Here is a 26,598-nt window from a genome sequence, read left to right as displayed (position 1 = left end):
CAGTACTTCTCTGGGTCAGACTGGTACTCATTTGGGTGTGGAGTAGAGCCAGGCTGGTTTGATGTGGAGTTCAAACTGATTTGTTTTCATGTTGAGCTGGACGTCTTCCCATCTCAGATGGGGGTGAGAGGGAGGTTTTATTCCCCCCCGCGCCCCTCCCCTAAGCAATGTTACTGCTAGAGACCTGTAATACTGCATGAAGGAGTCTGAGGGTGAAATTTAAAGGCATCACCAGTGGATCCATACTTCTAATGAAGCTGGGAAATTAAACAAAAATATTATATATATATATATATATATATCACAGTATCACAGTATGTTTGGGATTGGAAGGGACCTGAAAAGACCATCCAGTCCTATCTCCCTGCTGGGGCAGGAACGCCTAGGAGAGGTCGCAAAGGAACATGTCCAGGCGGGCTTTGAATGTCTCCAGGGAAGGAGACTCCACAACCTCCCTGGGCAACCTGTTCCAGTGCTCTGTCACCCTCACTGAGAAGAAGTTCTTTCTCAAATTTAAGTGGAACCTCTTGTGTTCCAGCTTGATCCCATTACCCCTTGTCCTATCATTGTTTGCCACTGAGAAGAGCCTGGTTCCATCCTCGTGGCACTCACCCTTTATATATTTATAAACATTAATAAGGTCACCCCTAAGTCTCCTCATTCTGTGGTAACTGGTTGTAAGAGACTTCTTAGTAAATTCACTGTGCTAGTTTTTGAGGTCATGGGAGAAAACGAAAGAAAAGCTGTTTTTTGAGACTAATAGAATGCCAAATTCGGAACAAAGTTTTAATACATGAATTCTTGTATTTGCCAGAAAGCCCTGTACCTCTCTTGGGTCAAGATTTGTTAAGTAAATTGTAAGCTGAAATAACGTTTTCTGAGAATTCTGTTTAGTTACATGTCCTACAAGAAGCTGCTTGGATGGTGCAGATCTACTTGTGCAAGTGAAAAATTTCCAGGGAAATTTTGAATGCTCTATTTCCACTAATATTAAGAGTCAGTGTTTCGATAAAGCAAACACTGCACTGATAGATCTGAAACAGGACTTCGATCTGGTAAGGGAAAACAATATCCAATAAATATGACAGCCAAAATGGAGTTAGAGATTTTGAGGAATAAATTTATGACAACCTTACAGGCTGACTGCATTCGATTGGACTTGCAGATTTGTCTGTTTACAGCTACAACATAGAAAAAACCTGTGGCTCTTGTGGGACAGTATGATGAGATTGCTAACAGACTGATATACTGATTGTTACTCTGATCAAGAAAAGCAGGGAATGAATTTAAGTCTCAAAAGGCCATGATCCTTTTGTCATACATGTACCATTTGTGAAGCTTAATTTTGATTTTTTTTTATTTGCAATCTATGTCTTTGTAAATTGCACTAGCTGGTTTTCTTAACAGCACAGCTTTTGGCATGCATAAATGTAAAATGTAAATTGCTGCAGAACCTGCAATTCTTTAACATCAGGTCATAGGCCATACGTGTATCTGGTCTGATCCTACATACTTGCACAGTTTTTGTTGAGGGTTCAGGAAAGTCTCATAAAGCTGTAGTGGTTTGGTGTGAAGATAACAATTGGCATCATTCTGTAAAAATTATTGAAGGTTCAACCCAATTAGTAGAACTTGGTGCAGCCTTACATTACTTAGAGCTTTTTAAGGAGGAACCTCTAAAATTGATTTGAGATTCTGAGTACGTAGTCGAGGTCCAACGTACGTATCTGATTCTGAACTGTGTTTTTGTTTTTTTTCTTTTTTTAAACAAAAAGGGGGGAGAAGTAGGGAAAACACCACAAAACCAATTGTCAAAAGCATTGTATGTGATGAAACACTTTGCAAGTGTGACCCAAAAACATGCTAAATCAGAAGGAACCTACGTTAGTTGTGGTCAAATCACTAGTTAATGGTCAATGGAAAAGGCCACATCAATTGATAACCTGGGGGAGAGGCTATGCTTGTGTCCTTACAGATCAAGGGCCGCAATGGTTGCCAGCATGAAATGTGAAATCTGTGTTATCTTCCTGGCAATGATTGCTGCATCTGCTGCGCTTTGGATGCCTGCACAGACAAAGACTAACGTGGATTACTTTAGCCAACATGACTGACCAGGACTCTATATGCCTAGTTATGGCATCTCTGGAAAACCTGTTCCACACATGCTTGGTTGGCATCCCCCTTGATAACTACAGCAGCATCCCACAACTGTTTCAAAATAGTGATTGGTGCAAAGGCATTGCAACGAACTGTAGTAATACCAACATGGCACTTTGGATTAATTACCTCCTGGAAGCAGATATTGAACCACAGGAACTGGAATTGCTGGCATCTATGTCCATGGACGCTTGTATCAACCTGGTTTGTGAAAAGTGTCAGAACAATATACGAGAACATGAATGGATAAGACTGCAAAATGTTAGTGCTACCCTTGGTGACTATAGAAATGAAACTCGATGGTGTAACGCCTCGCAGAAGAATCCAAGGGGTGTCATTGATAGTGTGGGACAGCGACCCCAAAAACCTCCTGTATGGTGTATTCTTGATCTGTGGAGATAGAGTCTGGCCAGGAATTCCTTCTAATGCTGTTGGAGGACTGTGTATTTTGGGACTATTAACTCTCTTAACACCCAATGTATCTATGATAATAGATCACAGAAGAGCAAGACGAGAAAAATACTTTTTGCATGTATATGAGTCAAATGTGATGATAATGTAGACTTTTGGGGATCAGGGTTAGGGGGTTTAGAACCTCATGTATCTGGTGTTGGCACAGCTAAAGCTTTAAATACTTTAGAAAAATTAGGATGCTGGTTAGTTAAGCAAACTAACAGAACTTCTAAGGCTTTAAGTGGACTTTTGTTAGATGTAGATTCTGTAAGACATGCCACATGACAGAGTAGAGCCGCAATAGACTTTTTGTTATTAGCTAAAGGACATGGGTGTGAAGATTTTTCATGGGATTTGTTAAATAAATTGCTTAGTGGTTGGAGGTTTTTAGGATGGTTGCTATCAGTAGTGAAAACGGGACTGATTGTTTTGATGATTGTTGTGGTTGTGTTACTAATGTTGCCATGCATGATTTCTCTGCTGCAAAGGGCCCTGCAGTCGACAATGAAGGCAATTTTTTTAGCACAAAAACAAAAAGGGGGAATTGTGGGGGACTACGGTGGGTCCGTGGATTCCCTGATGGAGGGCATGGGAACAGAAATTAGCCTTGAAGATATGAAGGTCTACCCGTGAGTAAAGGAGTATCCGGAGATGTTAAGGATGTACCCGTGAGAGAGAAGGGAGTAGAAGAGTAACACTGATGATAGCAAAATTAGCCAATGAGATGTTACTGCTGTAACTTGTAACCAATAGTGAAGAGACACATGAATTGGTAAAACTGTATAAAAATGCACTTGTGGCAATAAATGGCATCTACTACTTTCATCCTGGAAGAACTTGGTCTATGTCGTTTGTCCGTCTCAACCACGACAGTTAACACGGGTCCTCTTTCTTTGTACATGGTCACCTTTGGTACAGTGTGATGAGTTGGTTAGGCATCTCCTGTCCTGTGCCGAAGTTTCTGTAATCTAGTTTACCGAAGGATGCGCCAAGGATTCACCCAAGGATTATTATTTTTGCAAGGTGTCAGTGAAGTCCCGTTTTTCGTACAATATGTTACACAGAGTTAAGCAAGGCTAGGCCATAGTGATGTGGGTTAAAGGGTTAGCTCTCTAAGTGTCAAGTGTTAGTTCTTTAGGTGTTAATTAGTTAATTGTCAATTCTCTCTGTCACTAGGACAAAGGAAATCAGGCTAAGCTTTGAGCAAACTGTGTGGCTAATTGTAAACCTGGCTTGCTTTAAACCAACTGTAAGACTAGTTGTGAAACTAGAAGGTCACAAGGTAAGAAGACACGGAGGAAGAAAGAGGAACTTCCTCCAGAATGACCAACCGCAAGAAGGCCTCCTGAAGACCGCAAAGGAAAGAACAAGTAATACCGAAGAAACGAAAATAGGATGAAACTAGCCGAAATCCGGAACTCAAAGACAATAAAAAGGGCCAGTTTGGAGATCTTAGTGTGCGTGTTTGTGGAGCGCAGGTTCCCTGCACACCCAGCACTGTTTTGCTTATTCTATTATCGAACACATTGTAATAAATTGCATGAGGTGCTGCTATCCATGATTGGAGTAGCCTGAGTTGTTTATTTCAATTGGTGACCCCAACGTGATAACCTTGGATATCTCTGCACCACTCTGAGCTCGGGGAGGCGCCCCACTCTAACCAGTGGCCCTAGTGCTCGGAGTGTCTGGAGATCCAACGTTATTACATGATAAAGCATAAACAAAAGAACTGAGCTCCTCCCCATACTGCAGTTCACCCGTAATCCAGAGAGCATGAAGTTCCCAACGGGAAAAGTGGACTGTAAGTACCGCTGGGTCGGGTGGTGTGTGTGACTGGTGTTGGCTGAAACACAACCTGGTTGCAAAGCGAGTGCGGAGTCCTTCTAATTGCGGTTCCAACACCCCACAAGGGGCTTGGCCACTGAAGGGACAAAGCGAGTGAAGAGTTTGTTTTGGTCATGGATTCGAGTCACACGTTGTGAACCAGTCAGGATAGGCCAGGGAACAAGCAAGTCCTTAGGTCTAGCGGGACCCACGGAAGGGGCCCAAGAGGTTGGAGGGGAGCAACCTGCCAGAGAAACCCCCCTGACAGTCCCTGGCGGGGGGAGGGGGGGGTGTCACGTTAGAATTTTGGAATGAAGAATTTACCCAGGGGAAGGGTAAAGAGAAAATGGTCTATTACTGTATGTAAATGGTAAAGAACTTTTTGGTCAAGAAGAAAGCGATATGTTTCATGCTGGGAAGGAAGTTTGAGAACTGTAGAAATATATGTTTTTGAGAAAAAGGATAAATATACTCAGGAGTAGACCCCCAGTTTGTAGCAAAATCCTGGGGAGATATAAGAAAGAAATTAGAAAAACTCAAAGAGATGGGGAGAAACAAAGAGCAAAGGAAAAAATTCTTAGTAGCCGCAGTAAGGGAGACTCAAAAGGCAGAGAAACTAACACCGGTTAGAGAAGAACAAAATGAACAAAGGGGGAGATCGGTCCCGGTAAACAGACCTCCTATGAATCGAATACAGAGAGAGAATGTCCCTATTTGTTGTTATTATTGTGGGAAAAAGGGACATATGCAGTGAAGTTGTAGAAATAGAGAGCAAAATGAGAAGATGTTTAGAGGAGCAGGGGCTCTATATATATTAGGGGCAAAGACAACAACAGAGCCCTTAATAAAACTCAAGATAGGCCCCCATAAAGAAGAAGTGATCTTTTTGGTGGATACGGGGGTAGGAAGGTCTACCTTCCCAGAGGATGCATTTTAAAGAAGACTGCCCTCGTAGTGGAAGCAAAGGGAGAACCCTTCAAAGTTCTCATACTGGATTATGTGGAAATTGAATCTAAATAAGAAATTGCCTAAATGACTTCTTATTAGTCCCAGAGGCTGAAAATAATCTATTGGGGAGAGATTTAATTGTGGCATTAGGCATGACTATAGAAATTGAACAGGGAATATTAAAAGTAAAACTATATGTGATAACGCCACAGGACAAAGTCAAAACCAACCATATCCCGATTTCCTGTGGTAGCAAATCTATATATATTGCTAAACCAGATGTCCCCAGAAAACATTTAGTATAGCGTAGTAAATCTAAAAGATGTATTTTGGGCCTGCCCCTTAGATGAGAGTAGCAGGAATTATTTTGTTTTTGAATGGGACGAAAACAACAATTAAGATAGACCGTATCGTCACAGGGTTTTACAGAATTACCAAATTTATTTGGATAAGTGTTAGAAAAACTATTGTTAGAATTTGAACCCCCTTCTGGGGTAAAGTTAATATAATAGACGACTTATTAATTGCCGGAACGAAGCAGAAGAGACAGTATGAAAAAGAACCATAGGATTATTGAACTTTTTTAGACACAAAGGATTAAAAGTATCAGAGAGTAAATTGAAGTTTGTAGAACCAGACGTAAAATATTTAGGACATTGGTTTATAAAAGGGAAAAGACAATTGTTAGGATTGTTAGGATATTGTAGACAACGGATAGGTGCAGATCTCAAGAATGGGGGATGTTATTTTTTTTACCGGATAGTAGAGAGATAGTCCCCAAAAATTAGGTTAAGGGAATCCTAAATTTACTCATTGGGGAACCAGAGCTCTCCATGATCAGTTTTTGAAGTGTTTTGGATGTTTTTGAATTTTCTTGAAGTTACTGTGTGGATGGGTTTCTCTTAGATGGAGATTTGTTATTAAACTACCCAGGCCCAAAAGAATTTCAAGGCCACCTTGGAAAGCTGAGAACACAACATAAATCAACAGACCTATTAGCAGTGAGACTTGGGCGCGTAGACAGCTCATGAACATAGACAATGTCCAATCAGCTAATGCATGCTTGGAGCGTGGACGCGTGATCAGGAAATAACTGCATATATAAGGAGGCTTGTTTCTGTAATAAATGGCTTCGCTTGAATTCATATTGGATTGTGTGGAGTCCATGATTTTTCACGCTCGCAAGTGGCGATGCCGACGTGATATGCAAGGAGAATTTACGGCGAGGGGACAACTGCTGCGAGGAGCGAGCACCAGCTGGAGACGGCATGGCTGGACCGTGATCGGGACGTAGTCTGCAGGCTGCGTGTCTCCTGATTGATCGCTACAGAAGTGACAGAGGAGAGATAGAGGATCCGATATTGTTGCAACGGACACCCAAAGAGGTGAGCAGCTGGGGGCGAGAGGAGATGGGGCAGAATATTTTTAAAGAAGAAGAAGAAATAGTGCGACTCCTCTCGCATATCCTCTCTATGAGAAGGGTGAACTATGAGGAGAGTAACGTCAAAAAACTTTGAATTTGGTGGAGAGGCAATGGGTTTCCTGCTGATCTGTCAGGAGCTTTTCAAATAGAGACTTGGGAAAAAGTGGGAACTGTGTTGTGGAAGGTGATCAGTTGCAGTGAAAAATATATTCTCGGTCTTGTAACCGCCCCGAAACTGATAATTACTACACTGAAGCAATTAAAACCTGAAAAGACTGTTATGAGCATGTCGAGGGTTAAGATTGCGGGGTGACAATCAAACCCTGGCAGATGTATTGTTAACCTCCTCTCCCCCCCACTTCCCCCTTTTGCCCCTCCCTCTCTCCCCTTCCCACTCAGGACAGGCGATCGGGAGGGAAGGAAGGACAGAGAGAAGAGAGTTGGAAAAGTTAAAGATGTTTTACTAATGCTACTAATAAGAACAGAGAAAATAATACAAAATATACAAAACCAATCCTCTAAGTCTCAGCAACTGCAGAGCCAGCACCCAAAGTCCTGGATTGGACTCTGTAGCCAACCGGAGCTGGATTCAGTCTGTCACTAGGCCTCAGTTCGCAGGGACGACCAGCAAGGTCCTCTCCTAATGTCAGCCATGAGGAAAAAAGGGCCGAGATCCTCGTGATCTCCCACTTTATATGAAGTATTCACGTGAATGGAATGTTATACACCATTGGTCAGTCTCTCGGTCATCAGTTTTCTCGTTGCCCCTCTCGCGAGATGTCCATCCATGCTTATCAATAAGTTTGCATTCCATTCCTAGGTTTAACCAAAACATGTGTTGGGTTCTCCAGGAAAATGCAGCTAATATGAAGGCTTTAGCTGACAGGCAAAAATTCACTAAAAGAGAAACTTGTTTTTAACAAAACCAGAACATTCCACCCCTTATAATATGACATTCACTGAATACTTAAACCTTATCAATACAATCTATCAATACAATCTAATTAATCACTACTACTATATATATATATATATATATATATACACACATATGTACATATATACACAGGAGTAATTAATCAGTGGACCATCCTTTGAAAAGTTCATTAAGTTCATTTTGTCACAACAGTCTCCCAGGGCAGGAAAAATGGTACAAGTGCATCTCATGACCACTGTTTGTGGGTTAAGGACACCAACTTCGAAGAAGGTGTCGGGCGCCACTCGAAGAAGCTAGCTCTAGTTTCATCACCATTGTCTTGATCTGAAAGACACTTATTAAACATTGTTAGTGCGGCAATTCACATCATACAGTTCAGCATTGCATATTTTCACCTAGAATCAAATCCCCTTGAGGTACACACCGAACTTCTCCATCCTTAAGCATCACCCACCAGGTGCTGCCAGGTCCCTGGGCAAAAACAATCCCACGAATAGGTTTGCCTTTGCCTGAGGCAGGAGTAACCCAGACTGCCTTTCCTAACATATTTTTCATGTGTACTACAGGGACTTCATCTCCTTCTACAGTCCGTAGAATTTCTGATTGGGCAGGCCCGGCTCGATTGGTTGATCCCCTAGTGTTGACCAACCAAGTGGCTTTTGCTAAATGTGAATCCCAGTTTTTAAAGGTTCCACCACCAAGTGCCTTTAGTGTAGTTTTTAACAAACCATTGTACCTTTCAATTTTCCCAGAGGCTGGTGCATGATATGGAATATGATATACCCACTCAATACCATGTTCTTTGGCCCAATTGTCTATAGTACTGTTTTTGAAATGAGTACCATTGTCTGATTCAATTCTTTCTGGCGTACCGTGCCGCCAAAGGACTTGCTTTTCAAGGCCCAAGATAGTATTTCGGGCTGTAGCATGAGGTACGGCATATGTTTCCAACCATCCAGTGGTTGCTTCCACCATTGTAAGTACATAACGCTTACCTTGACGTGTTTGTGGAAGTGTCATATAATCAATCTGCCAAGCTTCTCCATACTTATACTTTAACCATCGCCCCCCATACCATACAGGTTTTAACCGTTTTGCTTGTTTGATTTCAGCGCAAGTTTCACATTCATGAATAACCTGTGAAATAGTGTCCATAGTTAAATCCACCCCTTGATCACGAGCCCATTTGTATGTTGCATCTCTACCTTGATGCCCTGAAGCATCATGGGCCCACCGAGCTAGGAAAAGTTCACCTTTATGTTGCCAGTCCAAGTCCATCTCAGCTACTTTAATCTTAGCAGCTTGATCTGCTTGTTGGTTGTTTAGATGTTCCTCGGTGGCTCGACTTTTAGGTACATGAGCATCTACATGCCGAACTTTCACAGGCAGGCTCTCTAGCCGAGCAGCAATGTCTTGCCACAGTGTGGCAGCCCAAATGGGTTTACCTCTGCGCTGCCAGTTGCTTTTCTTCCATTGCTGTAGCCACCCCCACAAGGCATTTGCTACCATCCATGAGTCAGTATAGAGATAAAGTATTGGCCACTTCTCTCGTTCAGCAATGTCCAAAGCCAGCTGGATGGCTTTCACTTCTGCAAACTGACTGGATTCACCTTGTCCTTCAGTGGCTTCTGTAACTTGTCGTGTGGGACTCCACACAGCAGCTTTCCACCTTCGATGTTTTCCTACAAGACGACAGGATCCATCTGTGAACAGTGCATACTGCTTATCAGTCTCTGAAAGCATATTATATGGTGGTGCTTCTTCAGCACGTTTTACTTCATCCTCATCTGGAGACATCCCAAAGTCTTTGCTTTCTGACCAGTCTGTAATAACTTCTAATATCCCTGGACGGTTGGGACTTCCAATTCGAGCTCGTTGTGTGATCAGTGCAATCCATTTACTCCACGTAACTTCGGTTGCATGATGTGGAGAGGGAACCGTCCCTTTGAACATCCAGCTCAGCACCGGCAGTCGAGGTGCCAGGAGGAGCTGTGCTTCAGTGCCGATCACTTCTGAAGCAGCTCAAACTCCTTCAGATGCTGCTAGTATCTCCTTTTCAGTTGGAGTATAGTTGGCCTCAGATCCTTTGTATCCTCGACTCCAAAAACCTAAGGGTCAACCTCGGGTTTCTCCTGGTGCTTTCTGCCAGAGGCTCCAGGTAAGTCCATTATCTCCGGCTGCAGTGTAGAGCACATTTTTAACATCTACTCCAGTTCGGACTGGTCCAAGGGCCACCGCATGAGTTATCTCACGCTTAATTTGTTCAAAGTCTTGTCGTTGTTCAGGGCCCCACTCAAATTGGTTCTTCTTACGAGTCACTCGATAGAGAGGGCTCACAATGTGGCTGTAGTCAGGAATATGCATTCTCCAAAAACCTACAATGCCCAAGAAACTCTGTGTCTCCTTTTTATTAGTAGGTGGAGACATTGCTGCAATTTTGTTGATCACATCCATTGGGATCTGACGACGGCCATCTTGCCATTTTATTCCTAAAAACTGGATCTCTCGTGCAGGTCCCTTGACCTTGCTCCGTTTTATGGCAAAACCAGCATCCAAAAGAATATGAATTATTCTCTCACCTTTCTCGAAGACTTCTTTCGCTGTGTCGCCCCCTACGATGATGTCATCAATATATTGCAAGTATTCTGGAGCTTCACCTTGCTCCAGCGTGGTCTGGATCAGTCCATGGTAGATGATAGGACTGTGTTTCCACCCCTGGGGCAAGCGATTCCATGTATACTGGATGCCCCTCCAGGTGAAAGCAAACTGCGGCCTGCACTCTGCTGCTACAGGAATAGAGAAAAATGCATTAGCAATGTCAGTTGTAGCATACCACTTGGCTGCCTTTGACTCCAGTTCAAATTACAGTTCTAGCATGTCAGGCACAGCAGCACTCAGTGGTGGTGTAACTTCATTCAGGCCACGATAGTCTACAGTTAGTCTCCACTCGTCACTAGACTTACGCACTGGCCAGATTGGGCTGTTAAAAGGTGAGCGAGTCTTACTGATCACACCCTGGCTTTCCAATTGACGGATCAGCTTCTGGATAGGAATCAAAGAGTCTCGATTGGTGCGATATTGCCGGCGATGCACCGTCGTGGTAGCAATTGGCACCTGCTGATCGTCAACCATCAGCAGTCCTACAACAGAAGGGTCATCTGAAAGACCAGGCAAATCAGACAGCTGTTCAATTTTCTCAGTGTCCACAGCTGCTATACCAAATGCCCACCTATACCCTTTTGGGTCCTTAAAATACCCTCTCCTGAGGTAGTCTATACCAAGGATACACGGAGCATCTGGACCAGTCACAATGGGATGCTTTTGCCAGTTTTTTCCAGTTAGGCTCATTTCAGCCTCTACAACAGTCAGCTCCTGGGATCCCCCAGTCACTCCAACAATATTGATGGATTGCGTTCCTTTATAATTAGAAGGAATTATTGTGCACTGAGCACCAGTGTCCACTAAAGCTTTGTACTCCTGGGGTTGTGTTGTACCAGGCCATAGTATTTGTACAGTCCAATAAACTCTGTTATCCCTTTCCTCCACCTGGTTGGAGGCAGGGCACCTCTAATTCCTGTTTTGCACAGTCTCTGGGTGTGAATTAGAGGTTCCTTCAAGAGCATCAGAATCTCTTCTGCTCCTTTTGTAAACTGGAGCAGCCACCTTCCTAGGAGTTTTTCCTTTTATCTCACGTACTCGTTCTTGAAGTTCTGAGGTAGACCTTCCATGCCGCTTATTCATGTTTTCTCCCTGTTCATGTAGGAAGAACCACAGTGAACCTCTTTTTGTGGGCTGTCTCTGCCCTCTCTCTTGAGATTGGAAACGCCTTCTCCTAACAGCTGAAACATAGGTTTGTGCAGGTCGTGAATGGTATGTGTCTTCTCTGAGCTCTTTGATTTCTTGCAACAGCTTTTCAAACCGGTCATCAGATTTTTCACACAGTTTCTCCACAGCAGAGACACAAGCCCGTAGAGAACCAGCAAGGCTGTCCTCAAAGCACCGGAGCTGCTCAATCACTTCATTAATTTCTTGTGCACCTCTAGCTGACCAGACCATTCCTGCCAATGACTTAGCATATGCAGGTGGTGCACTTTGTACAAATCTGCGCCACATAGATTTTGTATAATTGATTCTATCTGGGTCTGTCCCCTCTTGGCTGTTTGGTCCTAGATAGATGATCTCTCGCGCAGCTAATTCTCTCAGGAACTGGATACCTCTCTCCATAGTATTCCATTTCCCTAACTTGGATATACAATCTTCCTTGTAGGGAAATCTGACTTTCATAGCTGCCAGGAGTCAGGTCCAGAGAGTAGCGGCATTAGACTCTCTTGAAATTGCCCTATCAATGGTGGAATCTTTTGACAGAGATCCCAGCTGCCTGGCTTCACCACCTTCTAATTCAATTGTTTCTGCCGCATTGTCCCAGCATCGCAGCAGCCAGGTTAAAATATTCTCGCCTTCACGACGACTAAAGTCTTTTTGCAGATCTCTCAGCTCACCTGGAGAAAAGGACCGAGTGGTGGTCACTTCATCTCCACCCTGTCCTGATGATGCCTCTTGGGTTGATGTTGGCCCTGTGCCATCACCTGCTGCACGGGTAGTCTTTCTAGTGACTTTCTTACAACCGGCAACTGATGCTGATATGGGTTCACCATCATTTGATTCATTTCCAGAGTCTGAATGACTGTCACAGTGATTGCTGTGGTTACAGCAGCAACAGTGAGCAGTGTGTGAAGAAGGGGGGGCTGCCTTGTTAGCCTTTGAGGCTGGAGAGGTAATGTTATCTGCAGCAACCTTGGCAGAGGAGCTCTGCGGAGGAGCTGTAGCTTCAGCCTGTGAAGCCGCGGTTGGGGGGGCAGTGGCTGCAGCAGCAGCTTTGGCTGTTTTGCCTTTTCTCGAGCGGCTAGGAGTGCTTTTTGCTAAAGCTTCCGAAGACGCACTGCAAATCTCAGGACTAAAAAGAGACGCAAACCTCCTATTGAACCTCATTTCTCTTAACAGTAACACAAACTGACACACATTCAGCAAAACAGATAACACCATCACAGTTCTATCAAAGCTCCAAGGATATTCGAAGTTCTCTAAAACATTTGCAAACTGTCCTAGCGAAAACACAAAAGTATTGTTAGTCAGTCTTTCTAAAGATTCGCTTGACCAATTAGTAAATACAGAGCCATTCTGCTCTTTAATCTCTCCTGGAGGTTTTTCGAGGTAAAGCAGAATCGAGTAGAAATTCATTAGCGGCTGCAATATAATGAAATAAACCAGTGCCATACCACACAGTATCATCATGACCGCTGTCCAGTTTCTTGTTGTTATATAATGAATACTTCGATTTAGAAAGAAACACCAACACAGATATGGGATCAGCGAGCACAATGTAGAAAATAACTGATACAACTTTTGCCATAACATCTTTAAATCAATGTAATTCACTTTGCCTTAATACCACTAAAACATATCCGAAGCAGACGCGCGAGTATCACAACTCTATGAGTTGGCACCGTGCCAAGAAAATTGAAAGGTACGTCAGAGCAGTAGAAAAGCCAAAAATCTCCAAATTTACCCCTTTCTCTTGCCCCACGTTGGACGCCAATTATCTGTCGAGGGTTAAGATTGCGTGCGGGGTGACAATCAAACCCTGGCAGATGTATTGTTAACCTCCTCTCCCCCCCACTTCCCCCTTTTGCCCCTCCCTCTCTCCCCTTCCCACTCAGGACAGGCGATCGGGAGGGAAAGAAGGACAGAGAGAAGAGAGTTGGAAAAGTTAAAGATGTTTTACTAATGCTACTAATAAGAACAGAGAAAATAATACAAAATATACAAAACCAATCCTCTAAGTCTCAGCAACTGCAGAGCCAGCACCCAAAGTCCTGGATTGGACACTGCAGCCAACCGGAGCTGGATTCAGTCTGTCACTAGGCCTCAGTTCTCAGGGACGACCAGCAAGATCCTCTCCTAATGTCAGCCACGAGGAAAAAAGGGTCGAGATCCTCGTGATCTCCCACTTTATATGAAGTATTCACGTGAATGGAATGTTATACACCATTGGTCAGTCTCTCGGTCATCAGTTTTCTCGTTGCCCCTCTCGCGAGATGTCCATCCGTGCTTATCAATAAGTTTGCATTCCATTGCTAGGTTTAACCAAAACATGTGTTGCGTTCTCCAGGAAAATGCAGCTAATATGAAGGCTTTAGCTGACAGGCAAAAATTCACTAAAAGAGAAACTTGTTTTTAACAAAACCAGGACAGAGCATTAGTGACTCAAAACTTAAACTTGAACTTTGGGACGATATAGGGCAGAAATTATGGGATAAAGTCAGCAATGGAGATAAAGAAGCTAAATCATTAGCAACTGCATGGAAGCTTATAATTACCGTCTTAAAAGATCTTAAGGCTGAACGGTCTGCTGCTGCCGGAATTTTTGCAGCGTTGCAGCCTGATAAGTATCCTGAAAATCGCTATGAATCTTACCTAGTTCATGTTTTCAATGTCCTCCCTACTCCATCCCCTGCTGTGCCTTCGGCACCCCCGATGGTTCAGCAGTCTGGGGCGGGGGGAGGAAAGATGCCGAGCAGGTGGCCTCCTGTACCATTGCCCAACACTGATGAGAACAGCAAGTCCAGAGGATTGGAGTCTTGATCAAAGAACCTGTGAAAGCTGAGAATGTTAAAGTTGTAAACCTGTGTACTATCAGTTCTTTTTACCAATTTGTATCTGCCTCTACCACCTTTTAACCCTCCAACTTCCACGAGAGAGCAGAAGGAGTCACTGGTTGTTGTTTGCAGTTCTTTCTTTGTGACATTGTTTATGTGGATACACTGTGGGCCTTCTCCCCGCTTTTCCCACTCGTGCTGCAAGCAGCCCCGTGCTTCCCCTCCCTTCCTCCCTCCCTCTTCTCATGGTTTTTACTTACGAGATGGTGTCAGTAATGATTGTTTTCAGTCGTGTTTTTAAGAAATCGGTATTGGGAGGTGTTCTATAACCTAGGACAGCACTTGGAAATATGAGAAAGGAAAATCTTGTGAAATATTATGATCAATGGTGGCTGCTGTGTAAGTTAGATGAATGGGAAAAGTGGTTGGAGGATAGAACCTTGAAGTATAATACTTTGTTGCAATTAATGTTGTTTTTAAGGCGAGAAGACAGGCCAGCCAGGCGTGGTGGCGGAGTCACTCTTTACGTGAGAGAGCAACTACAATGTATTGAGTATTGTCCAGGCTCGGATGAGGAACGAGTTGAGAGTCTATGGGTGAAAATTAAGGGGCAGGCTGGCAAGGGTGATACTATTGTGGGTGTCTATTATAGGCCACCAGATCAGGGTGAGGAAGTTGATGAGGCCTTCTACAGACAGCTGAGAGCAGCCTCAAAATCACAGGCCATGGTTGTGGTGGGGGATTTTAACTTCCCTGATGTTTGTTGGAAGGACTACTCAGCCAGCCATCCACAGTCTAGGAGGTTCCTCCAGTGCCTTGATAACTTTCTGATGCAAAGGGTGGAGGAGCCGACTGGAAGAGGTGCACTGCTGGACCTCATCCTCACTAACAAGAAGGGTCTGGTTGAAGCGGTAAAGGTTGAGGGCTGCCTTGGTTGCAGCAACCATGAGATGACGGAGTTCAGGATCTTGTGTGGCAGGAACAGGATAGCAAGCAGAATTGCAACCCTGGATTTCAGCAAGGCAAACTTAGGCCTTTTCAGGCAATTGCTGAGGGAAATCCCATCGGTAAGGCTGCTTGAAGGTAAGGGGGCCAGAGATAGTTGGTTAGTGTTCAGGGACTGTTTCTACCGGGCACAAGATCAGAGCATCCTGACACGTAGGAAGTCAAGGAAGAGAACCAGGAGACCTGCGTGGTTAAAGAGGGAACTGCTGGGTATGCTCAAGTGGCAGAGGAGAGTTTACAGATCATGGAAGGAGGGGCTGGCCACTTGGGGAAAATATGAGGCTGTTGTCAGGGGATGTAGGGAGGCAACTAGGAAAGCTAAGGCCTCCTTGGAAGTAAACCTGGCGAGAGGGGTCAAGGACAACAGGAAGAGCTTTTTCCAATACATGGCAGATAAAACTAACACCAGAGGCAATGTAGGCCCACTGATGAACGGGGTGGGTGCCCTGGTGACAGAAGATACAGAGAAGGCAGAGGTACTGAATGCCTTCTTTGTCTCTGTCTACTCTGCTGGAGGCTGTCCTGAGGAGCCCCGTACCCCTGAGGCCCCAGAGGAAGGCAGGACAATGGAGGAGTTTTCCTCGGTTGATGAGGACTGGGTTAGGGACCAATTAGGCAATCTGGACATTCATAAATCCATGGGTCCAGATGGGATGCACCCGCAGGTACTGAGGGAGCTGGATGAGGTCATTGCTGGACCTCGCTCCATCATCTTTGCCAAGTCCTGGGAAATGGGAGAGGTGCCTGAGGACTGGAAGAAAGCAAATGTCACTCCAGTCTTCAAAAAGGGCAAGAAGGAGGACCCAGTTAACTATAGACCAGTCAGCCTCACCTCCGTTCCTGGGAAACTGATGGAATGACTTAGCCTTGGTGCCATCTCAAGGCATATCAGGGATAAGAGGGTCATTAGGGGCAGTCAACATGGCTTCACCAAGGGGAAGTCGTGCTTGACCAACCTCATTGACTTTTATGAGGACATAACAAGATGGGTGGATGATGGCAGAGTGGTGGATGTGGTCTACCTTGACTTCAGTAAGGCATTTGACACAGTCTCCCACAGCAGTGCGGTCTGGATGAATGGGTAATGAGGTGGACTGCGAACAGGCTGAAGGGAAGAAACCAGAGAGTCATGGTCAATGGGGCGGAGTCTAGTTGGAGGCCAGTATCTAGTGGAGTGCCTCAGGGCTCAGTACTGGGGCCTATATTATTCAATATATTCATCAATGATTTGGACGAGGGAATAGAGTGTACTGTCAGCAAGTTTGCTGATGACACCAAGCTGGGAGGAGCGGTTGACACACCAGAAGGCTGTGCTGCCATCCAGCATGACCTGGACGGGCTGGAGAGTTGGGTGGGGAAAAATTTAATGAAATATAACAAGGGCAAGTGTAGAGTCTTGCATCTTAGTAGGAACAACCCGAGGTTCCAGTATAAGTTGGGGAATGATCTATTAGAGAGCAGCGTAGGGGAAAGGGACCTGGAGTTCCTGGTGGACAGCAGGATGACCATGAGCCAGCACTGTGCCCTTGTGGCCAAGAAGGCCAATGGCATCCTGGGGTGTATTAGAAAGGGGGTAGTTAGTAGGTCAAGAGAGGTTCTCCTTCCCCTCTACTCTGCCCTGGTGAGACCACATATGGAATATTGTGTCCAGTTCTGGGCCCCTCAGTTCCAGAAGGACAGGGAACTGCTGGAGAGAATCCAGCGTAGGGCAACAAATTTGATGATTAAGGGAGTGGAGCATCTCCCTTACAAGGAAAGGCTGAGGGAGCTTGGTCTCTGTAGCTTGGAGAAGAGGAGACTGAGGGGTGTCCATATTAATGTTTACAAATATGTAAAGGGTGAGTGTCATGAGGATGGAGCCAGGCTCTTCTAGGTGACAACCAACGGTAGGACAAGGGGTAATGGGTTAAAACTGGAACACAAGATGTTCCACTTAAATTTGGGAAGAAACTTCTTCTCAGTGAGGGTGACAGAACACTGGAACAGGCTGCCCGGGGAGGTTGTGGAGTCTCCTACTCTGGAGGCATTCAAAACCTCCGTGGACGCCTTCCTGTGTAACCTCATCTAGGTGTTCCTGCTCCAGCAGGGGGATTGGACTAGATGATCTTTTGAGGTCCCTTCCAATCCCTAACATTCTGTGATTCTGTGAAGAGCAGGACAAAATAAATCTCTACAAGAGATGATTAAATCATTTCAGACAGTTTTACAGGTGGAACGGTTTGAACTTCAACAAGCTGAGAATTAACTGATAACACACAGGTCATAGAAAACTTGCTGAACTCTGCAAGATGCTTTCCTCATTAACCTGTTTTCTTTGTAGGTATCTGTTTAAGCATATTACAGTTTAATAGGTCTTTGTCTGTTATGTGGTACAGTAAGTTCATAGACTGTTAAATAACGAGAATCCATGGACTCAAAATGTGCGTTTTGTGATAATACAGAAGATCATGAGTAATTTAGTTATTTACTGCGTGAATGTGATGGTAAAATTTTGTGTGTGGTAGCTGTTACTTTTCTTTCTAGCATGCTAGCTCTATTCCAATATCCAGACTTGCGCAACTCTGTGATAGGCTGTGTCTCATCTCAATGTGCTGGATTTGGCTCTTCAGTATGCACATCAAGTAAAGAATCCTGCTTTTGGGATAGCAGTTGTAGCACACCAGATGAGACACTAATAAAAGCCTTGCCTAGTCCAGCTTGCTGTGGCGGCGTGGGGGCAGGTGCCCATTGGGCTCCAGCGCCCGCTGACCTGTTTTGTCAGGGAGACCCAGCGGTGCCTCTGCCTGGCTGAGCAGTAAGCGGCCCAAAGATGCAATGCAAAAATTGAGATATTGTCTTGAATAAGTGTAACTGTGATCCATCTGCATATTTGAACTTGATATTTGGTTTTCATATCTGAGTTCAGCATTTTAATTTGCATATTTCTATTTGGTACCAAAAGAATTTTGTTTGGGGAGATGATTACAAAATGGGAAAAGTTTCCACTGCTAAAATACCACCTTGCTCCCCCTTAGGATGCATCCTTACACATTAGAGTAATTGCTTATATTGTTACCTAGTAATTTTGAGACCAGAAAAGAATTTAAATTGTTAAACTCTGATTTGCATTGAAAGCAAAAAAACAAACAAAACAAACAAACAAAGAAGAAACCACAAACCAAACCAAAAGAAAACTCCTAAATGCTATGATGGATGTGAACTTGGTATTGTATGAGGTTGTATTTAAAAGTTGCTAGAATATGAACTGATTTAGGTCTAGGAAAATGGAATAATGGATTGATGTTTAAGATACTGTTTTTTGACATCTGTAAATTGTAAAAGGTAAATGGGGCTGAGGAATGTAACAACTGTTGAGCTAATTGGAGTTGCGTATAGAGGGTTTTATGTTTGGAATGAAATGGGAAAACAAAAAAGCAAATTATCCCAGGCCTGTGCTTGAACATAAATTTCAGGCCTTTGTCAAGCTACAAGATAAACCCAGCTCATTGTAACTGAGGAGTTTGCCAGAGCCTCCCAATTCATACCAGTGATTACGCCACCTGCATGGCCTTGGATATATCTAAACTGCAGCAAGAAGTTTTTTTAAAAAAAAAAAAATATATATATATATAAGGAAAAAGATAAGGAAAAAGCTGGTTGCCCACTGCTAAGCAGAGAAAGGGGGGCTTTATTCCCTCCTCGTCCTTCTTTTTTTTTTTCTTGGAGTGTTGTCATCCATCCTTGTTGTGGCACTGTGTTGCTTCTCAGCTTTGAATCAGGAGTTGTTGGTGCTGTTTCTTTTTGCTTCAGTCTTGTTTCTTAGGTTCTGGCACATCTGGGGAGAGAGCTCATCATTTTACCTCCTTGCTGAAGTCAGTCTTTTCACACTGGTCAGCTTTGGGGGGTCAGAGTGCTCAGTCTTGCTCTGGGTCAGACTGGTACTAATTTGGGTGTGGAATGGAGCCAGGCTGGTTTTATGTGGAGTTTGAACTGATTTGTTTTCATGCTGGGCTGGAGGTCTTGCCATCTCAGATGGGGGTGAGCGGGAGGTTTTATTCCCCCCCACCCCCTCCCCCCCAGCAATGTTACTGCTAGAGAACTGTAATACTGCATGAAGGCATCTGAGGATTAAATTTAAAGGCATCACCAGTGGATCCATAGTTCTAATGAAGCTGGGAAATTAAAGCAAAAATGTTTTTTAATAGACTTATTCTGTGGTAACTACTTGTAAGAGACTTCTCAGTATATTCACCGTGCTAGTTTTTGAGGTCATGGGAGAGAATGAAAGAAAGGCCTTTTTTTGAGACCAATGGAATGCCAAATTTGGAACAAAGTTTTACCATATGAATTCTTGTATTTGCCAGAAAGCCCTATACGTCTCTTGGGTCAGGATTCATTAAGTAAATTGTAAGCTCAAATAACGTTTTCTGAGAATTCCGTTTAGTTGCATGTCCTACAAGAAGCTGCTTGGATGGTGCAGATCTGCTTGCTTCAAGTGAGAAATCTCCAAGGAAATTTTGAATGCTGTATTTCCACTAGTATCTCAACAGATTCTGACAGAACCCAACAGGGCCTGACAGAACTCGACAGAGCCCACCAGGAACTGACAGAGCATGAACGGGCCTGCCAGAAACCAACACTCTGTCAGTCTCCTTTGATCCCTGTCGGGGAGCCTGACAAAACCTGACAGGGATTGACAGAGCCCTGCAGAGCCAGACAGAGCCTCACAAAGCCCAACAGAGCCTGACAGATCGTGACAGAGACAGACAGAGTCTGAAAGGGGCTTACAGAGGCCCACAGGTCCTGACACAAGCCATCAAAGCCCGACAGAAACCAACAAAGACCGACAGTGATCCAAAAGGCCAACAAAGCCCAACACTGCCCAACAACACTTGATAGGGCCTGACAGAGCCCAACAAAACCTGACAGAGCGTGAGTAGGCCCTACAGAGTCCGACAGAAGCTGACTAAGCCCGGTAGAGCTGATCACAGTCCAAAATAATAGCCTAAAAGACCTGGGCAGAGGTTGACAAGGCCCGACAGAGCCCGACAGGGCATGGCACACATTAACAGTGCCCTACATGCCCTACAAAGCTTGAGAAAACCCAGCAGATCCTGACAGGTCCTGACAGAGTCCGACAGGACCTGACAGATTCTGAGAGAACCTAACAGAGGCCGCAAGAGTCTGATAGAGCCCAACAAAACCCGACAGAGCCTGAAAGGGACTGACAGATCCTGACAGAACCCGAGAGAGTTTGCCAGAGACCGACAGAGCCTGTAAGAGCCTGATAGAGCTCAAATAAACCCGACAGAGCCCAACAGAACTCGACAAAGCTAGACAGAGCCCGCCAGGGCACGACAGAGCATGACAGAGTCTGACAGATATTGACAAATCTTGACAGAGCCCAAAAGAACCTGACACAATCTGAGAAAGCCTGACACAGTCCTAAAAGGGCCCAACAAAGCCCGACAGAGACCAAGAGGGTCTGACAGATCCCAGCAGAACTCGACAGGGTTGGACAAATCCCCACAGCTCCTTACAGTACACTACAGAGTTCAGTAGGGCCTGACAGAGTCCGACAAAGTGCAACAGAGACTGAAAGAGCTCAACAAAGCTTGCCAGAGCACGACAGGGCTTGACACAGCTTGAGAGAGCCTTACAGATCACGACAGAACCTGACAGAGCCCAACAGGGCCCAAAAAGCTTGAAAGAACCCAACAGCGCCCAATGGAACCTGAAAGACCTCGACAATACCCAACAGAGTCCGACAAACCTTGACAGAGCCTGACAAAGCCTGAATAATTGCAAGAAAGCCTGACAAAGCCTGACAAGGCCTGACAGAGCATGACAAGGCTTTATAGAGCCTGAGAAAGCCTGGTAGGGCAGAAAGAGATCAAAGGAGCTTGGCAGAGACTGACAGCACCTGACAGAGCCCGAGACTAGACCGACAAATCTAAACAAAGTCACAGAGAGACCGACAGGGCTTGAAAGAGTCTGACAAAATCTCACAGGGATTGACAGAGCCCTACAGAGCCTGACAGAGCCTGAAAGAGCTTTACGGAGCCTGAAAAAAGCATGGTCCGGCAGAAATAGCCTAAAAAAGCTTGACAGAGCCTGACAGAGATCGACAGATCTCGGCAAAGCAACACAGATACTGACAGAACCTGAAAGAGCCTGAAAAAAACCTGACAGGGATTGACAGAGGCCTACAGAGTCTGACAGATTGCGATAGAGCCCTACAAATCTTGACATCACCTGACAGAGACTGATCGTGCCTGAGAAAGCCCGGCAGAGTCTGACAGAACCTGATCGAGCCCAGCAGAGCCTGACAGAACCTGATAGAGCCCGGCAAAACCTGACAGAGCCCAACATAGCTCGGTAAAGCTTGACAGAGCCCACGAGGCCTTGAGAGAGCACTACAGGGCCTGCCAGAGCCCAACACAGCTCAACAGGTTTTGACAAATCTTGACAGTGCCTCATAGCGAACGATATAGCCCGGTAGGACCTGACAGAGGCTGAAAAAGTGCCAGAGAAGGCCTGACAGAGCATGACGAGGCTTTTACAAAGCCTGAAAAAGCCTGGTAGGGCAGAAAGAGCCCAAAGGAGCTTGACAGAGCCTGACAAATTTTGAGCGGCGGAGGAATACGCAGGTCGACTCAATATGAGTGATAAAGCATAGTTCGATTTATTAGCCCGAATAGCATATACTTATACAGTTCATGATAATTATGCATACCTGTCACCTACTAATTGGCTTAAGTTCTAACAGTACATTTGCATGGTCCTCCTACTTGCAGCTGCTAGCTATGCTTATTCTACATTGTAGTGCTGTTGAAAGCTGTTTGTGAAACTCTGCCAAGGTCTCAGTGACCTTGCTGATTTTACTGAAACAGTCAGCGGTTCCCACCGCGGCCTAACCTTACTAATTGTGCTAAAGTCTTCAGAATGGGCTCTGCTCGTACAACCGGTCCGCAGATCCATGTCCCCCATTTCCAAGCCATTCTCCAACAACAAATCATGACACAGATTGACAGTGCCCTATATGCCCCCAAAAAGCCTGATACAGCCTGATATGGCCCAACAGATCATGACAGAGCCTGAAAGAGCCTGACAGACCATGCCAAGGCCCAACAAAGCCTGAGAGAGCCTGATAGAACCTGACAGACGACAACAGAACCCAACAGAACCTGACAGGGTCTGACAGATCACGCAAAGGCACAACAAAGTCTGTCTCTGGGCTGCTAGGGCCCTGCTAGGGCTCTGTCAGGTTCTGTCGAGATATGTAAGGCTCTGTCAAGCTGTGTCAGGCCCTGTCGTGCTATGCATTGCTTTGTTGAGATCCTTCAGGCTCTGTCGCATTTTATCAGCCTCTGTCAGGCTCTACTGAGTCGCGGAAATGACCTTACAACCCTTCAGATAGTTAAGAAGGTATGTATTTACATATTCATTTACGGCGCCGGACACACTGTAAATCATTTCACCTGATACATGCATAAAATTACAGTAGCTGTGAGCTTGGTTAAATGCAGTAAAGTGTTACATATTCGTGAAAGTTTTAGGAACGCCTATGCATTTTCATAACCTGTCCCCGAGAAGGCGAGGAGACCATTTCCATAGTCTACACCTTCTGTTATCTAGTTCACCCAAGGATGCAACAAGGATGCACCCAAGGATTTTTATCTTTGCAAGGTGTCAGCAAACTCCTGTTTCTCATACAATAAATTACACAAAGCTAAGCAAGGCTAAGCAATAGGGATCTGGGTTAAAGGGTTAGCTTTCTAAGTGTTAGCTCTCTAACTGTCTTTAAGTGTTAGTTCTTTAAGTATTAATTAGTTAATTGTTAATTCCCAGTATCATTCCCCCCTTTTCTAAGAGGTTAGTAAATTCTTTTACTAATGTGATGATCCTTTATCTATGTTTTCTCTGGCCACAGGTAACAATGCTACTTCTACCTGAGAAAACCCATCTCTATTCTCAAACAGACTGTTAATGTTAATGCAAAAGTCAGGCTCCCGGTGTTTGTCTACTGCGCTGCTAAGCTCTTTTGGGGCAGCTGGCGACCATATGGCTGGTGCTCCGGCAGCAACGGCATCTTCTGGGTTGCAACGGGAACTTGCACTCTTTGGTGTAGTGACCCCGCTCACTGCGCTTGTAGCATTTGTCTTTTCTTCTGGCTTTCATTTTGCGAAGGTACTACATGCCATCCGGGCCGGTCACCCAGAAGGACCAAAAGGACCAAAGGGACCAAAAGGTCACTCAGAAGGTCCAGAAGGACCAAAACATGTCAAGGTAGACACAACCAAATTTCTTTGATAGAATTTCAGAAAGGTTTTGGTTAATTACTACAAACTTAAACTCTGTTTTGCAGAACTGGGCAATGTAATATACATACTCTGGTTGGTTTGCTTCCAGAGCACCAATTTAAAGGGTCCCCCACGGTTTTATTCAGATCTTGCCCATGCCAATTTTCATCCCACCCGTGTGCTAAGGCTATGATCATAAGAAATACAATTTTCCAGGTTGCACCTGGATTACCCTTCATGGTGCTTTGCAGGCTTTCCTCACTATAGAATTATGGATCCGGGTGTTCTGTTCTTTAATCTTGATAGCAGTAAAAGATGTCAAGAGGACTTGAAATGGACCTTCCTATTGTTGTTCCAAAGTCCTTTTCCGCAAGAGACTTCACATACACATAATCTCCCAGTTGGATGTTATAAACTGGCACATCCAAACCTCTACTCTGAGTTCCAAACATGTTTCCCAATTTTGTTAAGTTGTTTATCCAACGCTACCATATAAGAAGTCATAATTTCGTCCCCTACTTGTGCAGAGGTCCAGATTCCATCACTTCATGGCTAGTAGTTATAGCATAACCAGCATGCCTTTCACTGTTCAGGATATTGCTGCTTTCATCCATAAAGCAGTTCTCAGTGTTCTCCATAGGACTGTCCTTTAGATCTGCTCAGCTGGAGTTTGTTGCTTCCATGGTTTCCAGGCAATTATGATGAACTGGTTTTCCAATGTGACCACCGACGAAAGAAGCTGGATTGACAATGTTAGTGACGATGATTTAGCCTGATATTTGAGAAATCTTTGTGGGGAAAGCCAATGTCCCCCCCCTAGTTCAGTAACAAATCTCCATCTAATAGAAACCCATCCACAGGTGAGCTAATTGGAATTATATATGAAGTGTATTGTGACTGGAATTAAATGGAAAACCAAAAAAAGCAAAATATCCCAGGTCTGTGTTGTAATATAAATCTCACGTCTCTGCCAAGCTGCAGGATAAACTCAACCTCCCCTGTCTGCGTGACCTTGCCTGTGTCTAAACTGCAGCAAGGAGAGAAAGTAAAAAAAAAAAAAAAATAAAAATAGGAAAACCGCTGCTTGAAGTGGTGAAATTGGGGGGGCAGGCCGTATGCCTCTCAGGGTAGCGTCTAGCACCCAAAATGGTGTAAGCTCCCCTAGAGAATTTATAAAAACTGAGAGCAACAGAAAGCAGAAATTTGGAATGTTGTTAGATGAACCTTGGAGAGTATTCAGGGAAAAGGAAGATTGTCAAAAGGATAAGAAAGTATGGAACTAAAGAGGTTGGAAGGCTTTGAAAACCTTTAGAGAGAGATCAATGTATACTGAGAAAAGGAATGTTGGGGAAGGTACAGAAGAAGTAGGCAGAGAGAGAAACGGACAGTAGCAAGTTTTGAAAAAGACTGATGGGAACCTGGAATGAACAGAAACTAGTGGAATTTTTGGTGGACTGCCAATAAGAAACAATTACATAGTAGGTAAAGGGAGTCACTGGCCAAAGTGAAAGGGCATATTTTTGTGAACCTTTGAAATACAAATTGGGTAACCAAGTAGACATTTATAGATTTTTATGTATGCCAAGTTCCCTGAAACCTATTTTGGGGAGAAATCTGTTGGAACAAATGGATGCAGTAATCAGATTCAAAAAAGGAGAAATTACTCTGGAGGTAAATGATCAGCAATATATGAAAATAATGGACTTGCTTTTAGCAACTGTTCCCACAGAAGGCAAGATTAATGAAGAAGTTGTGAACCAAATGTATCCCTGGATATGGGCTACTGATGTACCTGGAAGGGCCAAAAATGCTCCACCCGTCGAGGTAAAAATCAAGGAAGGAGAACACCCGGTAAGGATAAAACAATGCCCTTAGAAAAGGGAGGACATGGAGGGAATTTGGCCCGTAATAGAGAAATTCATACAAATTGGGTTATAAACAGAATAACAAAGGACCTCTACCCAGTGGTAGAAAACCCATTCACATTTCTGAATGTATTAACTCTGATTTGGTTTACTGTTTTAGATGTAAAAGATGCCTTTTTGCCTCCCTCTCCATGAAGCCAGCCAGACAATATTTACGTAAAACCCAGCTCACATGGCCGGTGTTATCACAAGGATTTAAGAACAGCCCGAAAATATTTGGAAATCAGCTTGCTAAAGATCTTGAATCTTGGGAAGCCCCATGTGATGAAGGACAGATGCAACAATATGGAGATGACATTTTGATCGCTACCAGAACAAAGAAGACGTGCATAACCTGAACTGTAAGTCTACTGAACTGTTTGGGGCTCGAAGGATACCGGGTATCACAGAAGAAAGCCCAGATGATACAGTAACAGGTAACTTATTTGGCCTATGAAATTAGTGTAGGGCACAGGACCCTGGGATAGGCTTATGGACCCTTTTGGGGGGTGGCGCTGGTTGTAGATTTATAATTACAGATTGCTTGTCAAGCCATTGTATGTACTAGAAGCCACAGATCAGGAACACCTGCAATGGAATAAAGGAGCTACATGAGCCTTTGAAGAACTTGGTAAGGCTTTGATGACAGCACCTGCTTTAGGACTCCCAGATGTGAGTAAAACATGTTTTCTATTCTCTCACGAGAAGCAGGGAATAGCCTTGGGTATACTGGCACAGGATCTTGACCCGTACCAACGAGCAGCGGCCTATTTCTCCAAACAGTTAGACACAACTGCAAAGGAGTGGCCTGGATGCCTAGAGGCAGTTACAGCAGTGCTACTGAACACACAGGACGCCCACAAAATGGGTCAGGAAATGACTGAGCTAGTATCTCACACGGTGTCTACAATTCTAGAAGCAAAAGGGGGACATTGGCTTTCCCCACAAAGATTTCTCAAATATCAGGCTAAATCATCGTCACTAACATTGTCAATCCAGCTTCTTTCGT

The sequence above is a fragment of the Patagioenas fasciata genome, chromosome W, assembly GCF_037038585.1.
Source record: "Patagioenas fasciata isolate bPatFas1 chromosome W, bPatFas1.hap1, whole genome shotgun sequence".
Classification (NCBI taxonomy): Eukaryota; Metazoa; Chordata; class Aves; order Columbiformes; family Columbidae; genus Patagioenas; species Patagioenas fasciata.
This window is presented reverse-complemented; position numbering follows the sequence as displayed.